Here is a 25,314-nt window from a genome sequence, read left to right as displayed (position 1 = left end):
AAAGCAGCCGATTAAAGCAGCCTGATAAATTTTTTCGTGGTGTTACTTTTGTTAAGTATGTATAGCAATTCAAGTCTGTATTAAATAATAATAATATATCATTCAAAAAATAAACCCTGGTGTGTTTCTAAGCAAGGAGAAAGGCGTCTCATCTGCACAAAAGAAATTCAACCCCAAAAATCTGCTTGAGATTGAAAATGAGAGGAAAAGTAAGTTCAGAAAACTCTTTCAATATCAGAGATAACTGCTTTTTACTGCTACATTTATTGTGAAAAGAGGAGGTAGTCAAACCAGCTGATCTGTCAGAATGATGATTAGTCACAGATGACAGAATCTGGCTAGATAGGGCGGATCTGCAACTTTTCTAGTGTGGAATGTGTCTGAGGGATTTTAGACATTAAATCTGCTAAAACACCCACCACTAAAAGGCATACCCTATTAACCTGAACTGTTCTTACCATGTAACTAAGATGTGGTTAAGGACCTATGGGCCAAGATGCTCTCCTCTCCAGCTTTTGGCTCTGGATTGTTGATCTCTGGGCAGAACCTCCCCTGGAGTCAGAGATCTGAGCCTATTCCCCCCTCCCTGCAGGAGGCAATCTGACTAAGTTAAGGAGTCTAATTGACTCCAAAGTCAACTTCCTCACTAATAAGAAAAATCATGAAGAAAGTTAAAAGAAATATTCTGCCCACCAAGCTTTCCCTTGAGTGCTGGGGCTCTTTAGTTTAACAGCTCAGCTCTGTGAGGCCAGCCCAAATACATCCTTGGTCCTGACCCCGACCCTGATCCTGGCAGACTGACTTGACTTTCCATCTGGATCTTGGACCAGCCTGCCTAGTGAGTTAGCAGGGCTGTCACTGGACTAATGTGAGGCTCATCACTGTCCCTGGACCCGATCCTGACCCTGCCTGGCTAATCTTCCTGATTTCTTGCTGGGGAGGTCACAGACCCTGCTTGTCTTGTTGCCACCCTTTGCTCCTGCCCTTGCAGAGCACCTTGTCCTTGCTGCTCCCTGACATCTGGAAAGCATAAACCCACATTCCTTTTTACAGAAAATATATGTTTAAAAGACACTTTGTGGCTCTAAATATATACTGAAGCATCCCAGAGGTCACAATCTAAGGTTCTGTGGTTGCATCATGAGAACACCAATGCAGCAAAATATCAAAGACTCATAAAAACATTTTCTGGGAAGGACTTCTTGAGAAATCTAGTTCAGTCTCCTGTTAAAAGTGTTAAGATAATGTCAAATCAGCTGTAGCTTTGTCTATCCCAGTTTTTGAAACATCCAAGAATGAAGAGTCTCCATACAACCTGTTTCAGCAGTGCATTACCCTCTTTCTTCTCTTAAACTTCACCTCCCAAGGTGCAATTTGTGGTCATTTATGGTTGTAATCAGCACAATACTTCAATTTCTCAAGTTCCCCGGAAATCATTCAAGTCCCTTATTCGTAGAATCATTAAAGTCCTTCAGACAAAAGTGAGTCATCCTCTGGGCCATGTTATTGCTCTCTTTCATGCTGGTCACTTCACTTCTTGTTTGGTGCTTGTTTTCTGGTTTTTGGGTTTTTTTTTTTTTTAGTTTTAAAAAGATTCAAAGGTTCACAATTTCTTTTAAAATACACATGGAAAATTAAACCTCTGCAGTACATTTATACCTTCCCAGCAGGCTGCTGAGAGCGTGGATTACATATAGCAGCCTAGGATATCACAACATGTGAAATGGTCCATCATACTGGGCACCTGCTGGAGTCCTGGGCTGGTGAGAGAGACAGGCACAGCCCTGGCCACAAGGAATTGCCTTTGATGGATCTAACCATCAACCCACTCATGGGTTTTGTTTAAGAGATACTCAGTTGTTCCCATCCAGAACAGATTCCAGTCTGCATGCTGTGCTCCTGGTCAGGGAAGTGGGACCCTGGAGTGAAACAATGAGTAATCCAAGCTGACGGGCTAGTGACCTGCTGACCCTGAGATAAAGAGCTCATTATTGATGCTGTTAACACAGGGAAAAGAGTGATCCAAATCTTCTTAAGTATTTCCACTAGATGGACAGTTTGTCAGGGAGCAAGACATCTTGATTGACATCTCTTGGTGAGTGAAAAGGCCACTTTGGCCAAGTGTCACTTTTATTTCAGTCATGTGACACTTAAGGCGTACTTTACCAATTTGTCATTGTTGTATTTTACTCAAATGCTTTGTTAAGTATTTAGTAAAAGAAATATCATAATGCTGCTTATTCTTTTGGAGTCAAATGGAATTGGAGAACTGCAGAGTTTACTTTTGATGAGGACTTATTACAGCCTGATATGGATATTTTGGAGCATGGGAAAAATAATGACAGGGAGAAAGAGCATAAGTGTTCCCTTTTAGTATTTCCTGTGTAAGAATTCTGAGAAGAGCCCTCCATACCACTTTCTTTCTGAAAACTTAATGACAGATTCTGGTAATGCAGAGATGGTTTTTGTTGATGTTGTAAGACTTCATCAACAAATCTGAAGAAGATGGTAAGAGGCTCATCAGTCGGCTATCAAGCTTACAACTATTTTTTCAGGAAGGGACTCTGCTGCTTTGGAGAATTCCAGGCAAACTACTCTGATGGGGCTAGTGACAATTCTTCCCAAACTCTAAGTTGTGGCAGGACTGAATACCAAACCAACAGTGAACACCAAAGAGCAAGTGATGCAGCTGAGGAAAAGGGAAAAGAAAAAGCACAGAAGTACAGTGTTGGGTGCTTCAGTCAGACTGTTGCCAAGAGTGAAAAAAATTTTAAAAAGCTTATATAATAGACATTTACAACTAATATTATCACTGGATTTCCCAAATGTAGGCTGTGTTCCTTTCAGGCAAGCACATTCAGTTTCTACCTTATTTTTGCCCTCAATGAATCATAAATACTGACTCAGAGAGACGGGAAGTACTTGATAGCTATTTCTCTTCCGCATTTGGAATAAAGCAGGCACACACTTCTGTCCCTTAGGATATGCTAGATAAAGGACATCTGTGACAAGGAAGGATAAGAAATCTGCTGAAGAAGCCCAGAAAATATAAATTAAAGTGGAAGACAGTGAAGATCTTCCTGACCACATTAATGGTTAACTTGAAGAATGTAGCATACAAAAGACAGAAGGATTATTGGGTCAAATCCTCATATTTGAAAGGGGCTTGAAGGCTTCAGCATTTATTATCTGGTTAGCCTAACATTACCAGCATGGAAAACAAGGAATTTCATCTGAAATAGAACTTAATTTATAACTCCCCCCAAACAACCCCTCCCACCCAAAACCCCCCAGTCCTAAACCTTTGAAAAGACCACAGCATAAAAACTTAGCATTTTTTTTCTGAAAACAAAACAAAATAAAACACAAAGAGGTTCATTGGTTGACAAAGACTCTCTGTTGACTGTCTCAAGGCATGGATTCAATGCCATATTACATCTTGGCTAAAACTTCACACCCTAAGGATGAGGTGCTCTCTTACGATGTGACGCATTGCTACTCTCCATGTCTCTAAGAGACATCTCTTTGAATGGATCTGCTCTTCCTGTCTGACCTTGAAGCAAGTATAGTGATGAATAAAAACACCTTTAACCATAACAAATGCTTTTCTATTCTATCCAGAAAAGAAGAGTAAAAATTAAGGTACAGCTATGCAGGATATTACAAAAGCCTGCTGCTCAGCTCAGTTCAACTCAGCTCAGCTCAGCTTAAGTGTCTCTCTACACTGACAACATTTGACTTGCACTGATGTGTATTTGAATCTCTTACCTGTATTTATCTAATAAACCTTTTGTTCATGTGCCAATAGAGCAAGAATCTTGCCTCAGGATTATTTTACTTTATTGCTGTAGCACTCGGTACAGAAGATAAAGCTTCTTATAAATTATAAATTTACATAAATAAAGCAGATAATTATGCCTCCAAAATGGAGACCAGAAGTCAGCTGTAGATTTTATGGACTCTTAAGAAGCAGTGATGGTTATGAAAGTTGGGTGGTCACTCTGCAGGCACTGTCTTATTTTATAGAAGTCTGAATGGAGGAAATGTGAGACTTCAGATGGGGACTGCTCACAATGTGCCCTCATAACTCACATTAAAAACAGTGGCTGAATTCTGCATTTCTCATACGTCTGGGGAATCATTTAACACACACCCTTTAAGGCCTCTTAAAATCTAGTGTAATGAAGGACATGCAGAGAGGGTCTGATACAGCCTCTAGATGTATTCCTGGAAGAACATGCCTCTATATAAAAAAAAAAAATGTAAGGAAGATTTGACAGTGTATTCACAAAGGGAACAGCAGGTTCTGAAATTAAACGAGGCAATAAGCTTTCAGCTCAGAAATCTCCTGTGAGCTACTGTAAAAACAGGCACAGCACCAGGTAGTGTGATATCCTCTCATCAAATGAACTGTGGGACATGAACACAGAAAAAAAAAAATGGATCAGATAAGCAGCCTGCTCCAGGCTGCTTCCCTCTGTGACAAAAATGTGTGCTTCATCCCATGACTTTCCTGGCATTGTCTGCACAAAAGATTTTTCTTTGCTAAGGACAGAAAACACCACACGTTAACGTGCTGTTCCCCACCTGATGATGCCTGTCCAGCATCCTCATCCGCAGCAGCCAAAGAGCAGCTGCATCTGCCTGTGTCTGCAGTGTATCAGTGTTGAAAGCATTTCAGATGGCTGTGTTGGCAAATGCTGGGTTGGCTAAACCTAGCTGTAGGCATGAGGTAATTCCCCATGTGGATTCAGAATATCCAAATAAATACACCTTAGCATGTATGAAACCATGATGGGAAGGTGTGCCCACTAGCTACAAAAATTATTAGATAAAACCACTCTACCTCTGTCTTAAATACAGGAAAATCAAACCTAAGGAGTTCTGACTGATTCCACAAGTTAAGGAAGCAGACTAAAAATTTATATCTTATATTAAACATACAAACATGTTAGAACCCTCCTATGTACTCTAGGTCTGTTCTTTCCATTTTCTTCCATGTTAAATGTCATCAGCAAATTCCAGCATGAGCAGCTTGCTGACACTTTGATTAATACCAAACTGACTATAACAGTCACAACTATATCTTCACACAGCTGTAGCCATTCCAAAATAGTCAAATAACCAGCCAGTATGGCATGTTATGTGCTGCTAGTCCAATATGGCACAAACTTGCACAGCCCCCAGCAGAGCACTGAGCAGGGTTGTGTATCACATTGCACACAGAGCCAGACATCAGCTGAGATACTAAAAGCAATGGACACACTTAAGCTGAGATAAAGTACAACCCTTAGAATGCTGCTTGTCACTCCTCAGTCACTGTAAATGTAACCAAACAGAAAATACTATCAATCTTTCAACTGCTGCAATAAGGAATGTGTTGGCATGTTGTGCTAAAATACCCTAGTGCTGGGCTGTTTTCAACACAGTGTGTTGAAAACACACTGATTGTTTACTGGTAGCCTTACAACCAGGGACAGGTGGGAAAAGAAAATATTTACCACAGGCTACTTCAAAGAACTTCCTGATTGCCTTTAACAGAAGTGAACACCCTGTTCCTTGGTTTTCAGAGTTGCTGCGAAGGACAGAGTTCTACAGGAGACCACACAAACCCTTAGGTCACAGTAGCTTGTACCAAAGGTACAAGAAGAACTGGATATAGAAATGGGGTTTAAAAAAACCCATTTTTTTCATTCTTTAATCTGCTTATGTTGAGAGACATCAGTTTTCTTCTTGTCTATAAGATTTCCTTACTAGAACTTGATTTCTTGCAAGCATTAATTCAGATTGATTTCATTATGGGAGCTCTTTGGGATAATGGAAATAATTTCAAAACAAAACAGATGCAAGCAAAAAGTGGTTGCAGTAAGGTGAGGGTTGGTCTCTTTCTCCAAGCACAAACTGACAGAAAAAAAGGACACAGTCTTAAGATGGGCCAAGGGAAATATATGTTGGATATTAGGGGAAAGATTTTTATGTAAACGGTGATAAAGTACTGGAATTATCTGCCCAGAGAGATGGTGGAGTCACCATTCCTGGATGTGTTTAAAAAAGACTGGGTGTGGCACTCAGTGCCATGGTTTAGTTGAGGTGTTGGGGCAGGGGTTGGACTCAATGGTCTTAAAGGTCTCTTCCAACCCAGTGATTCTGTGTGTGAAGCAAAGGAGGAAAGAGGAACCTGAATACTTCAGGTGGATTCCTTTCTGTATTGTTCTGGTTTTACACTAGATCATGAATCTGCAGTGAATGGCAACTGTAAGGTGAAGACGTCTGTTTCATTTTCTCATATTGGTTATTGGCAGCATCTTTATGTTAAATGACAAAGGGAGACATATTAATTTATGTTACCATACCAAAATTTATCTTTCATTATAGAAATCATTCTCTCATTAATTATTAGGGAAATATCACTTTTATGGTGAGGTTATTAGAAACAGTAATTGGAGTAAGCTTCATGTCATAAATTTAGTACATTGTAAATGAGCAGTCATCTATATTAACATTTAAAAGAATCATTCCTACTTAGTAATAACCCAAGAGGTGCGGGACAGGTTCAGTGAATTGATGGAGAAGTGTCAATAGTTGATACATGAAGGCCACTTATCCCACTCAGCCAATAATCCCCAGGAAGAGCACGGTGCCAAGATTTGAAAAGATAGAAGAAATGTTTTGGTTTTGGGTGAGTGAGTCTTGCATCTTGGACACACTGAAGAACAAATGCATGCTGTCACCTAAAGATGTAAATTTTTAACGTTTTTACATTTGTATGCTATTGGATAGAGCTGGCTGGATACTAGCTGATGTTTCAGGCACCTACCTTCTAAGTTCAAAGATTTCCACCATTTTGGAAAACAGAATATATGTTTGCTTGTAGCTTACAAAAGACTGGAATAAGAATCAATAATGAGTTTTTATCCAGAACTCATTTGTGACACCTGTGAGTTGATTGCTAAACACCTGCAGAATGAGGATTAATAAATGCAGAAATAGAAATTTAACAAATCTTGGTCATTATGTTAATTAGCAAAGACAGTAACAAAGGATTTTACAATCTGTAGAAAATGAAATATTGAGTAAATAACCAGATAGGATGAAAACAGAGAAATTCAGTTTCAATTAATAGAGTTAGTTCAACTAATACAGTTATGTCAAAGCTCTGTGGAAAACAGTGGTAGTTTTTAGAATACTACATATGAATACAGATTTATAGCAAATATCATAATCCCCTGATTAATTTAGTCTCAAAAAGATCCTAGAAAATGCAGAAAAGGTCTGTGGTAAGATAGTGTGAAGGTTAAAGCTGTGACAAGGACAAGGCACAAATTAAAAGGGAAAGGTACAACTGAGAGAGGCAATGTCCTGAGTGTATGAAACAAGAAAACAAGAATAACAGGCATTTGAACATGGTTTGGCCTATAGATTATGAAATATCCATATTTCTTGAAACACAACAGACATAAAATAGTAAAAGTACTGCATTTTCTACCATTTACAATTAACCTGTGTGGATTATTGTCACAGGACTCCACTGCAGGAAAATAGAGTAGTAAATTCCTGAAAAGAGGAGCATCTGAAGCTCAGCCTGAGATGACCATGCAATAAGAACTGCAAACCTTCATATGTTGCAGTATCCAGCCAGGGCCAGCTGGGTCTTAGAGAAAAGTTCTTGTTTTGTGGCCCAATAAGAGAAGGGAGAAGTGCTACAGTTGAAGGGCTGATTCTACAACAGAAGAACTGCTGCTTTGTAATGGCATCACAGCTTTTGTCACTGGTTTTACACATCTGGAGGTTAGGATTGGGTATTTACTGAGAAATGTAGTATTAAAATGCCAGCATGCATGTTATGCCTTTTTAGTGCAAGTGATTTGTATTCCTCTAAATCACTAAAACTATGAGAATATATTTAGCTTTTTATTGATTGCAGGAAATGAAAAAACTGGTTGGCACTAAGGATTTTGCATTGAAATCAAGCTAGCTATGTATTGCAAATTACACTGAGTTTTTATCTTGTAATGCAAAAGCAGAAACTATTTTAAAACAGATTGTTGGTTAATGGTTGAAACCAAGATGAGATCTTGGTTATTCTAAATTATATTCTCAGCTCTGAGTCAGAACTCTTGTGTGAATTCAGACAAGTTATTTAACTTCTATGCATTTAAACTTCCTCATACCTGAAAAATGGATCTGCCAAATGAAGACGCTGCTGAATCATTAAGTGCATTCTGTGTTCCAGACATGAAAACTTTATGGAAATGCAAAGTGTTATTACTGAGCTTTGTTTTGAAGCTGACAAATGAGTCAGATTCCTCTAGCTGTCACCCCACATAAAATAAATGTAATTATGTAGTAACATCACAGCTAGGGACATTTATGCGAGTGAAACTCTAGAGCTGCCGTCTGGTATCCCAGATACAGCTTGGCATACTTACACAGGTGTGCAGTGGGAATTATGGTAGACTGTTTCCTTAAGACCTATGTTTGTCTGGGGCTTCTTCTGCCTGTCTCTCTCTTAATCTCTCTCTCAGGTCATCTCCAAACAGTTCCCAGGTCACTGGGCTAGTCACAGTTTTTACATTGAAAAAGCACCAAAACAAGGTATTTCCCCTGCACTGCATGGATGACAGATGAATTCAGGCCAGGACTTGCATTCCTGTGCTATCTTCTCTTTCCTATCAGTAGACAATGCATTTCTTAATAGTGAGGGATAGTGAGTGCTGCTGATTTTACTGGTATACATCACACAAAGGTGTCCTGCAACTTGTCTGCTTCCAATTACAAAAAAATAGAATTGAAATAATAATCTTCTTGAATTTGGCAGATTTGATTATACCTTGCTGCCATGTTTTTTGGATCCATGCTGGCTCTTTTTCTCCTTATAGAAAAATCTTTGCCTGCATCCTCACAGGTGCTGGATGATGCTGGAGGGGGCATTTGGGCAACCAGAAGGAGACACACGAGGCTTGGCTGAGAGCCAATTTACTTCTATCTACCCAAGCTTGCTGCAGGCAAAAGGATGGGATGAAGGTTGTATGCAAGAGATAATCAGAAAAAATGCTCCCAGCAATAGCACCATGAGGAACAGACTGTGTAGACAGCACAAACACAGGGACACTTTAGGCAATGTTCATGGTGACGAGATGCCTGCAAGTGAAGATCACTGTGCTCTTCTCTATGAGCAATGCCACCTCCTGGTGCCCTGGATCAGGCCTAGGAAAAAGATCTTTTCTACAATGGATGAAAGAAATAATAAAAATGCACTGAAACCCACACAGACTCTGCTTCCTGTTTATGTGAATGTTGTGATCCAAGGACTGCTGTTTCATTATTTCTATGTTCCTCTTTTCACATCTGCAAAAATAAACCAATCACCCCTCTTAAGCATCAGTGAAATTACTGGGAATTGTAGATGCCCTACTCCAATTTGTGAAAGAGATATCAAATGTAAGCACCAATTCTAAAATCTTGGTTCTGCTATCTTGTGTAAGCTCCAGGGTTGAAGACCGTGGAATTGCACCTAGCAAATGAGTATTATAACATAGGAACTAAGGCACAACATCTTTGTTCTGCATGGTTCAACCTCAGCCTGAACAGTGCTGCCACTGGGGGAAAATAGCTCAGATTCTCATTAAACATTTGCTGAAATGCTGAGAGATCTGGAAATGTTGTTGGTGATATGAAGTGGAGAGCAGAATAGATTCCCTCATCTATTTCCCACAGCTGATAAAATGTCCTTCAGTCTCTCCCCAGCTGGCCCAGCTTCAGATGAGTAGCACAGTAATGAAAGCCTCCGTATCCTATTAGCAGCTCTCGGCCATCCGTGGTTCATTGGAGAAGCGCCTGCTCCAAGCTGAGATGGATGGCTCGCTCCTAATGAAAACAGAGTGAGGAGCAGGGCTGCACGGGGAGGACCTGCCTCTACCTCACCCCTGTGCAGGAGGAACCCTGCTTGCAGAGGGCAGTTTTGGTAAGGATCTGGTACCTTTGTTTCATGTAACAAAGGAAAGACAAATGGTAAGACATTCATAATTCTAACACCAGTTTTGACATAATAGGACAAAATGGTGCCTGAGGATTCCTGTGTATCAAGCAGATGGGCCATCCATTATTTTCCCTCAGGTCAGGGGTCATCCTAAAACGAGAGTCAGCAATCATTTCGCAGGGTATAACAAAACCATTTTTTTTTGCCTGCTTCTTAATCCCAGAAAGCACTACTGTCCTCTACTTTTGTCCACATACATTATCATTTTTGTCTATTATCTGCATCCCCAGAGACCTAATAGTCTTTTCTTCAGTGCAGCTTGATCTGGAGCAGCTGTAAGCTTTGCTGCAGGCAGTGTCTGACAACTGCTTGCCTCTTGGTCAGTGTCGGTTCCCTGGGGGAGGGCAGGCATTCATTTCATTATTAAAGCATGGAAAAAAAATCCTATATTCATTTAGATCCAGAATGAATACATAATATTTGGAACAAAGGGCCCATGTTCCAGTCCAGCTGGCAGTGCTTTTACCATTGCCATTCTTCAAGGCTAGCTCCTGCTTAAAGCATGCATTAAGGTCATTTATTTAAAAATAATGGAATGTGCTGCAAAAGCCCCTTTTTTCTCTGTCAGTCTAAATTTCACCTTCCAACATCTCCCATTGATCCTCAAGCACTAAGAGCTTGTGTGGAACAGCACTTTTGTGAAAATAAAGATTGTTCAATTACAGCACTTGGGAGAAGAAAGCAATACCTAAGAACAAGCTCAATGGTGTTTTGTTGTGTGTTTTTTTCAAACACAGGTCCAAGTCTTATTTTGCCATATGTGTTCCCATTCAGGTATTAGGTGAGTGCAAATTTTGTCTATAAATGACCTCCTTCTTTCCTGGGGTTAAAATGGAAGTTGAGAAAATGGTTTATTGTTAGCTTACTACAGGACACCCTAGTACTTCACATGATTAGCCGAGGTAAGATAGTGATCTTCAAAACTGTCCAGTGCTTTTGCTGCAGTTGTCCAGCACATCTGATTATGTTCCTTTTGATGTGAGACATGGAAGAAATGGTCTCTAAACCAGCTAGCTCCTCTTGATTTAAAGAAGCTAACCCTGAAAATGTGCAGCATTGTAGAGGACTGGGATGAAATCTTGACCCTGTTGATATTAATGGACACAATCATTTACATCAATAGGACAAGAATCTCCATGGTAAAACACAACTAATGTTTCAGCCAGATTGCCTTCTTAGGGGCTTCCAAGGCGAGTGAGCAGATGGAGACTCTATTCTCCAAAGACTATGCAGAAAAGTAACCAAAATTGAAGTGAAAGGCACTTCAAAGGTAAAATCAAACATCTGTGGGTCATTTGATACCAACTTTTAAAAATTTAAGCTGAGATTTGTCTGAAGCAATGGTAGCAACTAAATGCTAAGCATGAATTCAGAATTACCACATTCAGAGAGTGATTTAGCCATCCACTCATCTTTACCTTAGATGGTGGGATTATCCTTATTATAATTTATGTTGACATGAAACCATACTTGAGATTTTTTTTTAATTCATTAATGTAGACTGACTGTTGAATTCAGTTTTTCAGATTTTTACAGATTGTACCCCTTGTGAAATAAGCTAATCCTGTTACAGGAAGGTAGGAAGGTTTTTTTACACTGCTGTTTTTAATATAATCTTTTTGGTAACAGAAGCAGGGAACAAAAAAAATCCAATGAAAATATGTACTGATATGTTCCTTAAAATTTGTATTTTTGCAGGTATCATACACATTTTGTGTAACAAATAATTTTCCTCAACTTTCAGACATGTAAGACAACACTGTCATAAATAGAACCAATAGCAAAATTTTTACCTCACAAAGGCAATTTCCAAGTCCTTCTGAAGACATTTTGCAGACAGACACTTCAAGCTGTAAGGTGGTGATAACTATTTGGAGGGATTGAGGCCAGGCTTGCCATCTCTTCATCATTTACATCTGTTTTCCCTCAATGCACATATTTCATTCTAATTAGTGTTAATAGGAAGTGGTTGTGCAGTCTGAGGAAATCGGAATTAGTTGCTTTTCATTCAGCAGAGATGAAGATGTTTGTGACTAAATAAAACCCTGCCTAGCACACAGCATTAATTGGGCCACCACCTTGACAATATTGAGGGGTGAACGGGAGGAGTAATTTTGTCTTTCTTTTGTGCAGTCCACATGAAAGTCAATAAGATTTGCAGCTGCTTTGCTCTAGGAAACATAAGAGTGGCTTCCTTCTTGCTTCTGTCTTTCCCTTCCCTTTCATCTCCTACTTTCAACAGCAAAACATGGAATACTTACCCAAAGCCAACAAACCAAGAGACGAAAGTTGAAAGGAAATCTTTCAGTGGCCTTAGATTCTACGCATTATGATGTCCTGGGGGAAATAAAGCTCATCCCAAAGAAGGCCAGCCCTGAAGACAGGTGGTATCATGCATGGGTTCTTATTTCTGCCAGCTCAGAACTCAGACACACACAGAGCTCAGTTACAGCGAGAGCAGGTACTGGCAGGGCTGTAGTGGCTGCTGGAGTGGGCTGCTGAAGCAATAGGCTGTAAACTGGCATTCAATTCTAAGTCAATCATGTGCCTGTGACCTAATTTAAAATTATATAAACCTCATTGGGATGTTTGTTTTCATCTCACCCTAGCTTCTTTATTTTATTTTTTGTTTTATCTTGACTATCTCCTACATCAACTTCGGCTTTGTTCATCTGCTCTCTGCTCCATGCAAAACCTCCTGAAGACCCCATGTCTCACTGCCAGCTCTGAGGACTGTCCTGAAGGCTACACCTCACACCAAGCCCCTTACAAGGTAAAATGCCCTGGCAGAGATGACTGCTGCAGACTTTCCTTGATCCTGACTGGAAGCACCCACTTAAATTGGCCAGAGACGTATAGGTTTGTGTGTACCAGAAAATAAAAAGAGTCAGGGCACAGGCTCAAGCTGTTTCCATGACAACTTGTACTGTTTAATTGCATTTTTCCTGCCACATGTGGCTTTGGCCCATGAGAGCTGTGATCTCCATACAGCACTGAAATGCTTCCCAAGGTGACACACGCCGTGGGATACTCTACATTTATATACAGATAAAGATTCCCTGCAGTTTTCCTGGTTTACTTCTGGGATGGAAGAAGCCACATAATTACAAACTGTGCAGTTACTTTCAGGGTCAGAAGTCTCCTGGAACTGTTCAGCTTAATGTGGACCTTGTCTGGGGAAGGGAATGGGAGAACAAAGAATCATAGAATGATTTGGGTTGGAAGAGACTTCAGAGATCATCTCCTTCTAACCCCACTGCAATAAGCAGGGATATCACCCACTAGACCAGGTTGCTTAAAGCCTCATCTTACCTGGCCAAGTTACTACTCTCTAGTCAATGATATATTTCACAAGGGGAGCTGAAGAGATAATGTCCTGGTTCTGGCCAAGACAGGACTAATTTTTGCAGTACTTAGGAGGGAGCAAGGCTAGATTCTGGAGGTTATTATGTACCACCTCATGTCATTTCCTGGAAGGAGTCACCTCTGGATCAGGGTAGAGCGGTGGAGGAAGTGGTACAGAATAGTGTGTACAGTGGTGGTTATTGTTGGGGGTAGGAACTCACATGCAAATCATTTATTTCTTGTAGCCTCTGTACAATTCTTACTATTACTGTGCATTTCTTTATATCATTGCTGTTTCCAGGAAGTTGTTCCTATCTTAACCAAAGATCTTTACCTTTTGTGCCTCCGTTTCTCCTCGCCATCTTGCTAAGGGGGAGGGGATTGGGAGGGAAGAGTGAGTGAGCAGCACATGGTTAGCCTTAGTGGAGAACATTAAATTGGGGAGTACCATTCCTTGGCTACCACAGTTATTTAGTCTTTCTTCTTTCCATCTACCTTCTAGCAGCCCAAAGTCACCTGCAGTTTACTCATATCCAGCAATCTTTCCACGATCTGCACTTGTCTGCTGGCTCCAGGCTGTAGCCAGCTCTAGGCTGTCTTTATTTGTTTCCAGAAGATTTAAAACATGATATTTTGCTTGGGGCTACATTAGCAAGGGGATTTGAAAAAATATTTTATCTGAAATAAAATAAACCAAAGCATCAATTTGAAATGTAGAATTTCTCACAGGAAAGTCTAAGTCAACTGCTCAGTTTATTAGAGATCCCTTTTTATTAGAGAGGGTTTTTTCAAACACCATAATATTGGATTTTTCAGTGTACACATACATTGCATGCAAATGGTTAAATAAAAGTATGTCTTGCAAAATGAAAATATGGATCTCTGGGCTCCACAGTGAATAGATACAAGAATATAACGTGATATGATTACATTTACTCTAATGATGCATAGGCACATTATGTGCATTACTATAATCAGGTAACTGCATCTTTTTACCTAAACTTGGCTGGAATCTTATTGTTCTTATTTTGTCTCCCTTCAGAGTGATTAAACTGCATGATTTAGGCTATGGCACCTGGAAAAGAAGCAAATACACAGTGTGCCTGCAATTGAAATTTTGACATCCATGTATACTCCCTGGAGCTGGCATCAGCTACAAGAAATGCTGTGGAGAAAAGGGCAAAAGTAGGTGTTGAAATGTCATTTTTCTGCAACTGTTTTTGTAGTACCTGACCAAATTCTTCAAGAAGACAGAGACCTTATGGAAAAATACTGTAATTCAGAGAAGGCACTACATGCTATGTTTGGTCAACACTGCTTACCTTCCAAAACAAAACACTTCCAAGGCCCAGGTGACTGTGGACATCAGGGCGCCAGCCCTACCCCTCAATCATAAGAGATTTTAACTCTCTCCTCTGTCCTGATTTTCATGTAAATAAGTGCCCAGCAAAATAATCTGGAAGGAATTGGAGGTATAAACTCCACCCAGGACCAAGGTGACTTTGAAAAGGCCAGAAGGAACATGCAATCCCAGCACTTCAACTAGATGCAAACTTCCAATTCATCTAAGTCAGAATTCCTATTTTGCATGAGTTTAGGGATTTTTCCCCCCCTGTTCTGGCATATTTTAAAGTAGAAATAGTCCCATGTATAGTAATGCCTGTGGTGATATATTACTTAAGGTGATATATACTAGACAGAATCTGCAATTACTGAGTAATACCTGAAAGAAGTAGGATCCAAAGACAAGCCAAAGAGATATCCAATCAGCACATAGTCCTTACCTGTTTTCTCAGTTCATGCTCTGCCTTTTGTCACAAAGATGAGAAATTTCTGCTTGTTCTACTGCCACCAGCTGCCAATCCCCTGAGCTGCTAAAGGCCAACCCACCTGCTCCATGTTCCTTCTCACCAGCCAGCAGTACAAAACACCAGTAGGAAAATGATGTTTTCATACTACAGAAACCAGCAAACCAGAAGTAAAGCAAGGCACAGCTGCTGCCTTGAGAAGCCTCAGACTGAACTCCAGGCTGAGCACTCATCCTAGCCACAGGCTGCAGAGCAAAGCAGAAGCAACAAAAGTAAATTGCTCAAGGGAGTGCAAAAGTTTGAACATGAGGCAAATGAAGCATGAAAAACGAAGCAGTGAACCAAACAATTATTCACCACTACAAGAAAATCCATTAAAGAAAAACAAAGCCATCTACAATAGCACAGCTGAGGGAGGTAGAGATGAAAGCAGGGAAAACAATCCCCCCTGAAAAGCTATCTTGAAATTCTTGGAGTAAGGAAGAAAAGCAGGAGAAGAACAGAGAGGGGAAAAGGAATGGGGGAAGGTAAAATATCAAAATGCAAATTAGTAAGCTTCATCAGAGAGCTCATGCCAAGACATGCAAGGAAAAGACTAAACAAGGGTTACTGCCTCTCTGGGCATGGTTTCACCTCATCACATGAAAGATAGAATCTCAGATAATTGAGGTAGAATAACAAATGATCATGGTAAGGTGAATGGTGAAAAAGGGGGTTTTTCCCCATAATCATATTCTAGATATTGTACATTCGTCACCACTGTGTAGTTCTGTGAGGGTTTCATTAGCAATAAATGTAATTGGGGTCAGTAAGTAAATTCTTGAACATACTAATTTTGTCAAGTGCCTTTTCCTTCAAAGAAGCTGCTGCTTAGTGCATGGCATCAGCAGCACCAAAGATAGTTAGGGGCACATCCCCTTTTTCAGAACTGTCTCCTGTTGAGTCATATTGACAGATAAGGTCTTACAGATTATTTTTTCCCCCATGACACTCACATATAAAAATATGCTTGGGGCAATCCATTCACTATTCCATGTACCATAAATCAGGGCATAAAACTCAGGGAAGTGTACATAGTGACACCAAAACACGTATGTAACACATTCTGGGATGTCACATTGCTCAGAACAAAAAGGCAAAGGAAGGAAACTGTCTGTAATCCTTGGATATATATAGTACCAGTCTGAAACACAAAAATCATTTAATATTTCTTATGCATAAGCATGAGCTTGCTTCAAATGCCAAGAGGTCTACACTGCCTATTATATTTATTGAATCCTTTTGACTTCCAAACACATTAATCATAATTTGAAACTTTGCTGTCTGACTAGGAGGAAGAGAGTATTTTCCAAGTCCTGAATGGCAGCTAAAGGCACAATGAAGTGAATCCAGGAGCTGAGACTTTCTCTGTAACTCCAGGCAGCACTGGCTTACCCCACTTGCATAAAATGGTGAAACTAAATAGCATATAAGCTACTGTGTTGGAACTGGGATATTCATCCCTAATGAAGAACAGTGCGGGAAGGGTGACAGCAGAGATTCCCTCTGCTTGTGACATGCAGATTAGGGAGATCTGAAACGCATGAACATTTTAACATCTTTTTAAGATTAGAGATATTACCTTTAGCCATTATTAATTCAATTCAACTTAGACTCATTCTCCTTTTTGTTTATTGTCTTTAGATGTCACTCATGCTGCTTCTATTCAGGATGCCTCTTCACAAGCCCTATCAGCCTCTTTCCCTGACACATTGCCAGTGTTCATTTTTCTCATGTTAGGAAACATGGTCAGTGTTGCTGGCTGCAGGCAAATTCTGTAACTTATCTATGCAGAACACTTTTTTTAGGATTCATTGTCATATTTGGCTCCAGATTCCTAACATAGTTATTGAAGCATCCCCAGAGCAGAAAAGAGCACAAAACTGCCGTGGTGGATGAGACACATGGTCCATCTAGCACAGCATCCTGTTCAAAACAGAGAACAGCCTGTCTGCTTCCAAGGAAGTGTCTGTGTGGACTGTGTCTTCAAAAGAGTCTCCAGAGGAGCCTTTGACTAACTGAATGTATCCTCATTCAAGCATGTCTTAACCTGGGTGCAAGAGACTTCACTCCCTCGTTGTTTTTGTAATTTTAATTCACATATTTCTTAGAATAATAAAGCTATGAAAAAACTGAGGGGAAAAAATCAAAGCTGGTTCAGAATGCTGTGAGCATGTGTTATTTGCCAACATACCCTGCAGGTGACCCCTCTGGGCTCATATCATTCAGCAGTCCTGTGAAGAATAAGTCTGCTTTGTCTTCTCTTTAATTAGAAGTAGAGAGAAAAAACAACAGACTACTTGAGTTAGGACCATAAGGGTTTAGAGATGCTACTGATGAAACCATTTTTCTCCTAAACTGTAGAAAGTGGACAAACTTCATCAAGGTTGAAAATAGCAGGTGATATCAGACAGGCTTCAGCCTCTTCAGCCCAGACTGAGGAAAGCTGTTGTATTCAAGTTGCTGCTAGTGCTTTCCTAACAGGGATGTTCCATGCAAAAAAGTCAGATTCTGCCTTAAAACCCAGCCTGTTAGTGCACATCTATCCTGCTTTTTTGCCAATTCTTTTCAATATTGTTTATTTTATAAGGGAAAAGGAGTATAAACTACCTGAGGATACGGATTATGAAGAACAATGGAGAACTGCTTCACAATGGCACGCTCTTCTTTTTCCTTATTCTCTGTACCAGAAAAATTGTGTTGACACTGATAATGATACCTGGATATGAAGATTTAGCTATGTCCTACAGCTAATAGAAATTTTTAGAATTTAGCTCACTAGAGAAACACGAATAGTTACATATAGTCAAGGTTTCAATTACTCTTACATTTGCCTACAGGTCTCCTCTCTTTATTATACCTGTAGATGCTCCTACCTGATGGAACTTCCTATCACCTTCAACAAATGTAGGTATTTGCAGTAGATACAATGCTTACTCAAGACATTTAGGTTCTAAAATTAATGTATGTGCATTATATTGTTCATGGACTATTGTTTAGTTTTCCCACTGTTTCAAGAAGAGACAAGTCAAACTACTTGCTATTTTTAAGTTAAAAATCAATTCACTTGATTAAAGTCCAGCATATCTGCATTATTATTGATTTCTTTCAAGACACTGCCCCATGGACTATTTAGGAACAAGGCTGAATATTTATTTCAATAGTATTTCATTGGTTGATTTTTATTGAACTGGTTGAATAAAGTTAAATTCTCTCATATGTTCTGAGACACAGAGTCTCTAAACGTGAAAGGAGTTGAACATTATGTATCATAAAAAAGGAGCCCATTAGATGAATCATTAGTATAAAGCCCTTTGAAACATTTATTGTTTGGGATACAGCAGTGCCATTTGCTATTAGAAAGTGGAATGTAAGAAAACCCACTGCATATTAATGAATTGCAAGGTTGTAGAGAATTCCTTGAGCTGAATGTTTGGGTCCATAAAAACTACAAGAGAAAAGAAGAGGAAATCCAAAACCTACAGCAGAAGGAACCCAAATTGTGAGTAGCTCAAGGTTAATAAAACAGAGCTTGCTCTGCCCTTCTCTGATAAGGCCAGGTGAGAGATATTTTTTAACTGGAAACCAAGTAGCAGCTCAGAGTGCTGCTGAGGGCTCTGCCTGCACTTGGCTGCACAGGTGTGCCCCCATGTGAGACTGGAGAGCACCAAGATTTGCTTGGTTTTTGGCTAAATATTTGCTTGATGAGGAATGCAAGGGGACGTGGATATCCTCATTACCATCTCCTAAATCCAGGGCTGGGCACAGAAGTGCCCCTGCTGATGCCATTTACAGCAAATGAAGCGTGAAAGGAGAAGATTGTGGAAAGGACACTGAGGTATTTTGTGGACCAGCAAAGCACAAGTGTCACTCAACTGGGACAGGTTTCAGACCTGTGCTAGGGATCAAAGAAGAATGAGCATAGGGTGCTTAGTGCTTTCCCGTATAATATTGTTCTATATTCTGCTGTTTCTTGTAAAAAAATTATTCCCCTAGATTCAAGACCCCTTAGATTCAAGAATAGTTCAGGCCAATACAGGCACAGAGGAAGTCCAGAAAGAAAAATCAAGCAGCTGTCCCCGACACCACTTATATAATCTTGGCAGTGCAACTTCCAAGTCATCCTTTTCTCATTGAGAAAGAAGATTCAACATGGATCCCCACGGACTACTATGTCTTAAGAAGGAAATTGCCTCTTTGTCTCCTCCTCCCAAGACAGGCACCTCTTTCATTTCAGTTCAGCAGGTGATGCCTGCAGAGCTGTCCCTTGGAGTATTGCTACAGCAGAGCAAAGCTTTATCCCTTCACACAGCTCCTGCCTCACCCTGTACTGTCAAAGGACCACAAAGGTAAGGGAAAGAATATACTCTCTAGTGGCATTCAGAACCTGTTATTCTGTACCTGAGAGTCAATATATTTTATTAATTGACTAAAAACTTTTAAAAACTATAAAAGGGATTTCCCTTTCCTTTTCTTTCTCTCTGTTTTTCAGATAAGTGGTCTCTGTCTTTCCAGGGGTCTGGAAGAAAGATCCCTTTTTGTGTTCACAACAACAAGAATTTTCATATGGCTTCCTTTTCAATACACTAAATGTACAAAGTCTCAGCACATAAAACCTAGTCCTGTTACCAAATGCATTAGTTCACATATTCAAGAGAGTTGAAAGAGACCTGGGTTTTTCTTCAGAGTTGAGAGAAAACATTATTGAAAAGGGTTAACTAAGGTATAAATTTAAGAAAAAAATTTGAAACAAACTAAAAGGGGTTTGAAGAAGAAAAAAAATTCATAAAATCATTTAGGTTGGAAAAGACCTTTAAGATCGTATCCAGCTGCTAATAGTTAACACATCTTTAAAAACGTTTCCTTCTGATAAAAGACTAAGTAACCCTCAGAAAATTCATTCAAGATAAGTTGTTACTGAAAGGCAAATCAGAAGTATTAAAGTCAGGAGCTAAAAGTGTCCAGCTAACTTCTTAACAGAATGAAAGTCAACAGCTTAAATTATGAAAAGAAAAAAAAAAAAAAAAAAAAAAAAAAAAAAAAAAAAAAAAAAAAAAAAGGAGAAAGATTAGGTCATGGCACTAGCTGCACCATGAAAATTTATTAAAATATCCTAATATTTGGAAATACCAATGAAAGCCTACAAACACAACCCACTCAAAACCTTCTGGATCTATGGAAGATGATAGACACATTAGGTCTTACGTCTGACTTCCTGGAGCCATAGGCAAGTCTGTAAAGGCAGACTTCCTTCTGTTATCTCCTTGAGAAAAGTGACGAGTGTGAGGGAGTGTAGATGGGACAGAGAGCATGAACTGTTCTCTGTTCTCTTTTCAGCAAATTAAACATGTTCAGGTTTGGCTCGTTTTAGTTATTTTCAGGTTATGCTGAAGCTGATGGTATTTATTGTGCCTGAAGAGGTATTTAATATTTTATAAACAACAGTCTGGTTGAAAAACCCGAGTTCATCCCCCTGTTGGGGACTGATTGGTGGCAGGGATTGCCTGTTAGCGGTGGTCAGAGGCAATCAGGCCAGGCCATCCCTTCTGCAGCAAGTGCTATGGTCTGTCACCACGAGTGTGACCTCACACTTGTCTTTCCTAGAGGAACACCAAGCTGAAAGTTATCTCCATCTGGGTTTGTCATTTGAAGCGCAGCCAAAACTGAGGCAGCAGAATCTAATCTTTCAAACATGACCTTATTCCACTCCTGTAGTGCAAAGGGTTTAAAATTAAAGCTCTCCATTTAGATCACCTTTACTCCAAAGTAATTTTCATTCTTCTCTGGAGTTCAATGCCCTTAATTATTCAGTCTAGCTAGCTACCCTCCAAGAAACACAGTTATACCTTCAATCCCTTTTACTGCCTTTCTTAGCAAAAGCCTGCTACTAAAAAATTTCCATAGGTTCTCAATCCTGGATTTTCAGAGTTATTTCAATATCTAGCTAGCCAGCATTTCAGTGCTGTTCTGGTACTTAAATTATTTTTTAAAATCTCTAATATTGTTTCAGTTGGGCCTTGCCTTTTTTAATATATGGGTATGTTGATTTGCAAAAGTTGAAAATATGACCTGTAACACCTCTAGACTCATAGATCCTGTAACCTGTAAATCTCTAGATCAACAGATCCATTAATCTAACATAAATAGTTTTCTAATTTTTATCCCAAGTTTTCTATTTTTTATCCTTAGTTTTTTGGTTTTTTTCCCCTGAATGTACCTATCCTGAATAAAATCTAAAAAACTTAAATCCATTAGTCTTCATTGCTTGCTGAATCCTGAGAGCTGCCAGAGCACCACACCTAGGGTCTTTACACTGAGCAGCAAAGCAGAGGTGGCAAACACAGTTCTCAATCCTGCTATTCACTGGAATTAGCCAGTTCACCAAAATCAACCTGCATTATTTTAACCTACCTCCAACAGACTGTGAAGGGCAGGCAGTACAGAGAGAGGGCATTTGCCAGTTTTTTCCCAGATGTCCAGCCACTCGAAACAGCCTGAGCTCAGTGCCTGAATCCTGTGATGTTGTAACACCAGGGGCCTGGATGCCTTCACCAAGGCTGCCATCATGCCTGGTCTCTGTGCTCACAGCAATTCCCTGTCCTAATCCTTGAGGACCTGGAGGGCTGGGAGCATGGCAGCTCTGTACTGAACCCCTCGTGTCTTCTGCAGGGTTGACAGGAGAAGGGTGGGGGTGCCTTTTGCCCACCATGGCCCTGCTGGTGGCACATTGCAGTGGCTGGCTGCAGTTTGCAAGGGGAGCTTCTGGGTGTCTGGCTCTGCTTCACTCATACAGATGAAGTGGTTGAGATCCAGGGAACACGTTTTAAATTGGAAACCACAGGTTCCTTTCCTGTCTTTCCAGAAAGGAAATATCTTGGCAGTTCTAGTCTGAGAACACTTTTCAATTTTCTGGTATTATCCGACTTCCATGTGATAAAACTGCCTCCCAGTCACCTTCACTTGCTACTTTTTTGAAGTTCACCTTCCAGCCCTGCTTGATATCATAATACCATTAGTGCTAATGAGCTCTCCAGCAAACATTGCATTGTTGCTCCCTTACCTACTTACTTTGGGAAGAATAAAGGACAAAGATGCTATGGCTATTAACTCAGAGCCCTCATTCACTTACGTTTTTACTTGAATTATCTCTATTCACTGTACATTTCTTTCACACTCTGTGGTGTCAAGAACACATTATCAGCTTTTCACTGATCTCAGTTTCTCAGGTGCCTATCACTGTGTGTGTTGTAAAATCAGCATCTGTGTATGCATGTGGCCAGGCTTAGCAGATGCTTTTACAGGATAAGATGTGATATACATTCTGTATGTGAAATCAGATTAAACCCCAAATCCATCAAACATTTTATTTCAAAGAAAGGAAATTATGCCATTTGATGTAAACATATTTCTTTATTAGCAGTTTCACAGCGTGCTCCTGAGCTCCAAATTCTCTGGATGTGGGATTACAATTCATTCGTTCACTCTAAGAGAAACACTCATTCATTTTGTATTATGTCTGCTATATATAATACTGTAATACTACACAAAACTGCTACTTGCCTGCAGCTCTCCAGCTGTCAGGGAAAAAAAAGCCATCCTGGCAGGGCAGTCTGCCCTGGACTGGCCACCATGGGGTCTTGCATTAGTGTCAGACTTTGCAGAGGACACTTCCTAACTTTCTGATCTCTAGTCATATCTGGAAAACAACAGTCAAACAGCAATATTTGTCCTCTGGCAAAGATCCCATGGAAGGCAGAGAGTGCCCCTCCACAAAAACACTATCAATATTCATTGTCTCCACCAGTGCTAGAGAGAATGGCTCCACAGAAGAATTCAGGCCCCCACAACTCCTATCCTAAGTGGAGAGCAAAAGAAAATGTCTCTATAAAAGCAGCAGATGGTGAAGGGACACAATGATGAGCAGTGTCACCAGCAGTGGTTGCAGCTGAGCAGCCGCCACCACAGCATTATCGAGTGTTTGCTGTGGAACCATCGGGGTGAGGGTGAGCCTCCCCTAAAAAGGCACCCTCAGCTTCCTGCAGGTCACACTCTGTGACTCCTGGAACTGCAGTCCCCCACAAGACAGGACTTGCAATATTTTTCTTCCTCACCCTTGACCTCCCTGGTTACTTATAGATCAGTGACTGTGGTCGCAGGGTTTCTGTAACCCCTGGCAGGATTCAACAGCGTGGGGCTGTAAACCCTGACCTGGCAAGTGGGGAAGACAAAGGGATCTGGGGATAAGAGTGCACTGGTAATTTCAAGAGCATGGAAAAGCGGAGTAGAAAATCAATACATCTAACTGGGGAAAAGAAAACTTGAAGACAGAGGAATAATTCCCCAGCCTCTGTGCAGATATGACTAGCACTGGAAAGCAGGACTGAAGTAAAAAGCCTAAAGGAATTACTAGTTGGAGCTCTGTCAAGATTGTCCCCTTAGGCTCTTAGGCTTTTCCTGGGTCTTTCTCTCTATCTCATAGAATGTCATCAACAAAGGAAAGGACAAAAACACTTCAAGACATATTTTGCTATCTACAGCCTTCCTTTCTTATCTTCTCAAGCTGCACAGGAAAAGTGAACTGTTATATCTTAATAGGATTTAGGCTATAAGATTTCAAGTCCTCTGTTCTTTCTCTAATTCATAGTGAATGGCCAGCTCCTGACAATGCCGTAGGTAAGACTTTCACAAATCCTCAGCACTGGCCTAACTCCTCTCTTGTTCAATTAATCGGAAATATCTGTGCTAAGAAAAAAGAGTTATGCAAACTTCTTGTATCAGGGACCAATTCAAACAGTGTGTGAAGGGTAGGTCACCCTTTATCTGCTTCAGTCACTTTCTTTCTCAAACAGGTCTGACACATACACCAACACAGCATGCAGAGCTACCTCTGACCCTCCAGGGTACAGCTGAACACACAACTGACACAGGTGCTCTGGCACAGGTAGCTCCACTGCATTTTCTATACATGTTTACAGCAAGATATTTCAGAAAAACCTGGGAAGTTGATTTGGGTGCTTCAGGAGAAGACAGGAGCCCTGGGGAACAGTGAGATGCAATCCGATTTGTCACAGGAAGCAGGGATTCCAACAGAGGTGTGATTGCTGTTGTCAGGCTAAACTCCAGACCCACTAGTGAGTGAACTCACCAGTGTTCACTGCTGCCATAGCTGACAATTTTTCTGCACCTGAAATGACCTGTTGTTCTCTGGGGTCCAGATGGATCACTCAGAAGTCCTCACAGACTGCTGGGCTTATTCAGCCCATTTTCCTCCCTTGGGAGGCAAAAGAAAGAAGCTTTTAAATGTGTTCTCCTTCTATTGTCCAGGTTCTATCCTGGACAGGAGCTTGGAAGCTCTTATGTCGCCTCTGGTTTAGAAACAATTTCATAGGCAAATCCTGCCAGCCCCAGGAACTGCCCTGCCTATGAATGCTATCAGAGTGTGACTACGGCACCAAGTCATTCACAAAACATCATTGCTTCAGAGGCAGAGGAAGTGAAAGATGCAGTCCTGAAAGGGATTTAAAATCCCAAAAGAGAAAGCTGAGGGTAGGTCAAATTGAATTACTATAGCTAAACATTGAATTTTTATTCACCTTTTTTAAAATTTTTGTTATATTTTCTTCTCATGTAGTTGTAGTTTTTCAGTTTTCCTGAGCAAGTTCTGTTTGCCTGAGAGCTTAGAGTGGAGCCAGAATTTGATGGTGTACTCTTACTCTGGCTATACTTATCTGCCCAGGAGCATGGATACACACATGCATTGGCCAGTAAAAATCCTTCACTTCTGCACACAGACACTAATCTATATGTGAAAACCTGCTGGTTTTGAGATTGAATTTCCTGCTCAACAAAAAGGAATGCCAGGGTTGGTGTGTTTGCAGAGCTCCAGATCAGAGGATCTAACACTGTTAAGCTTGTGGTGGGATGGGAATATATCCCTTAGTGCAAGGCCCCGCAGCCAGAGCTCTGCCAGGAGAAAATGAACCCAAAGCATCTCCAGCTGTTCACTTTACAACTGGAGAGAAATGTGCAGTGTTGAATAAAATGATCTGTAAACTGAACATTTTGTCAAAAATCTTCTAAAAA

Source organism: Passer domesticus, chromosome 1, assembly GCF_036417665.1.
Source record: "Passer domesticus isolate bPasDom1 chromosome 1, bPasDom1.hap1, whole genome shotgun sequence".
Classification (NCBI taxonomy): Eukaryota; Metazoa; Chordata; class Aves; order Passeriformes; family Passeridae; genus Passer; species Passer domesticus.
This window is presented reverse-complemented; position numbering follows the sequence as displayed.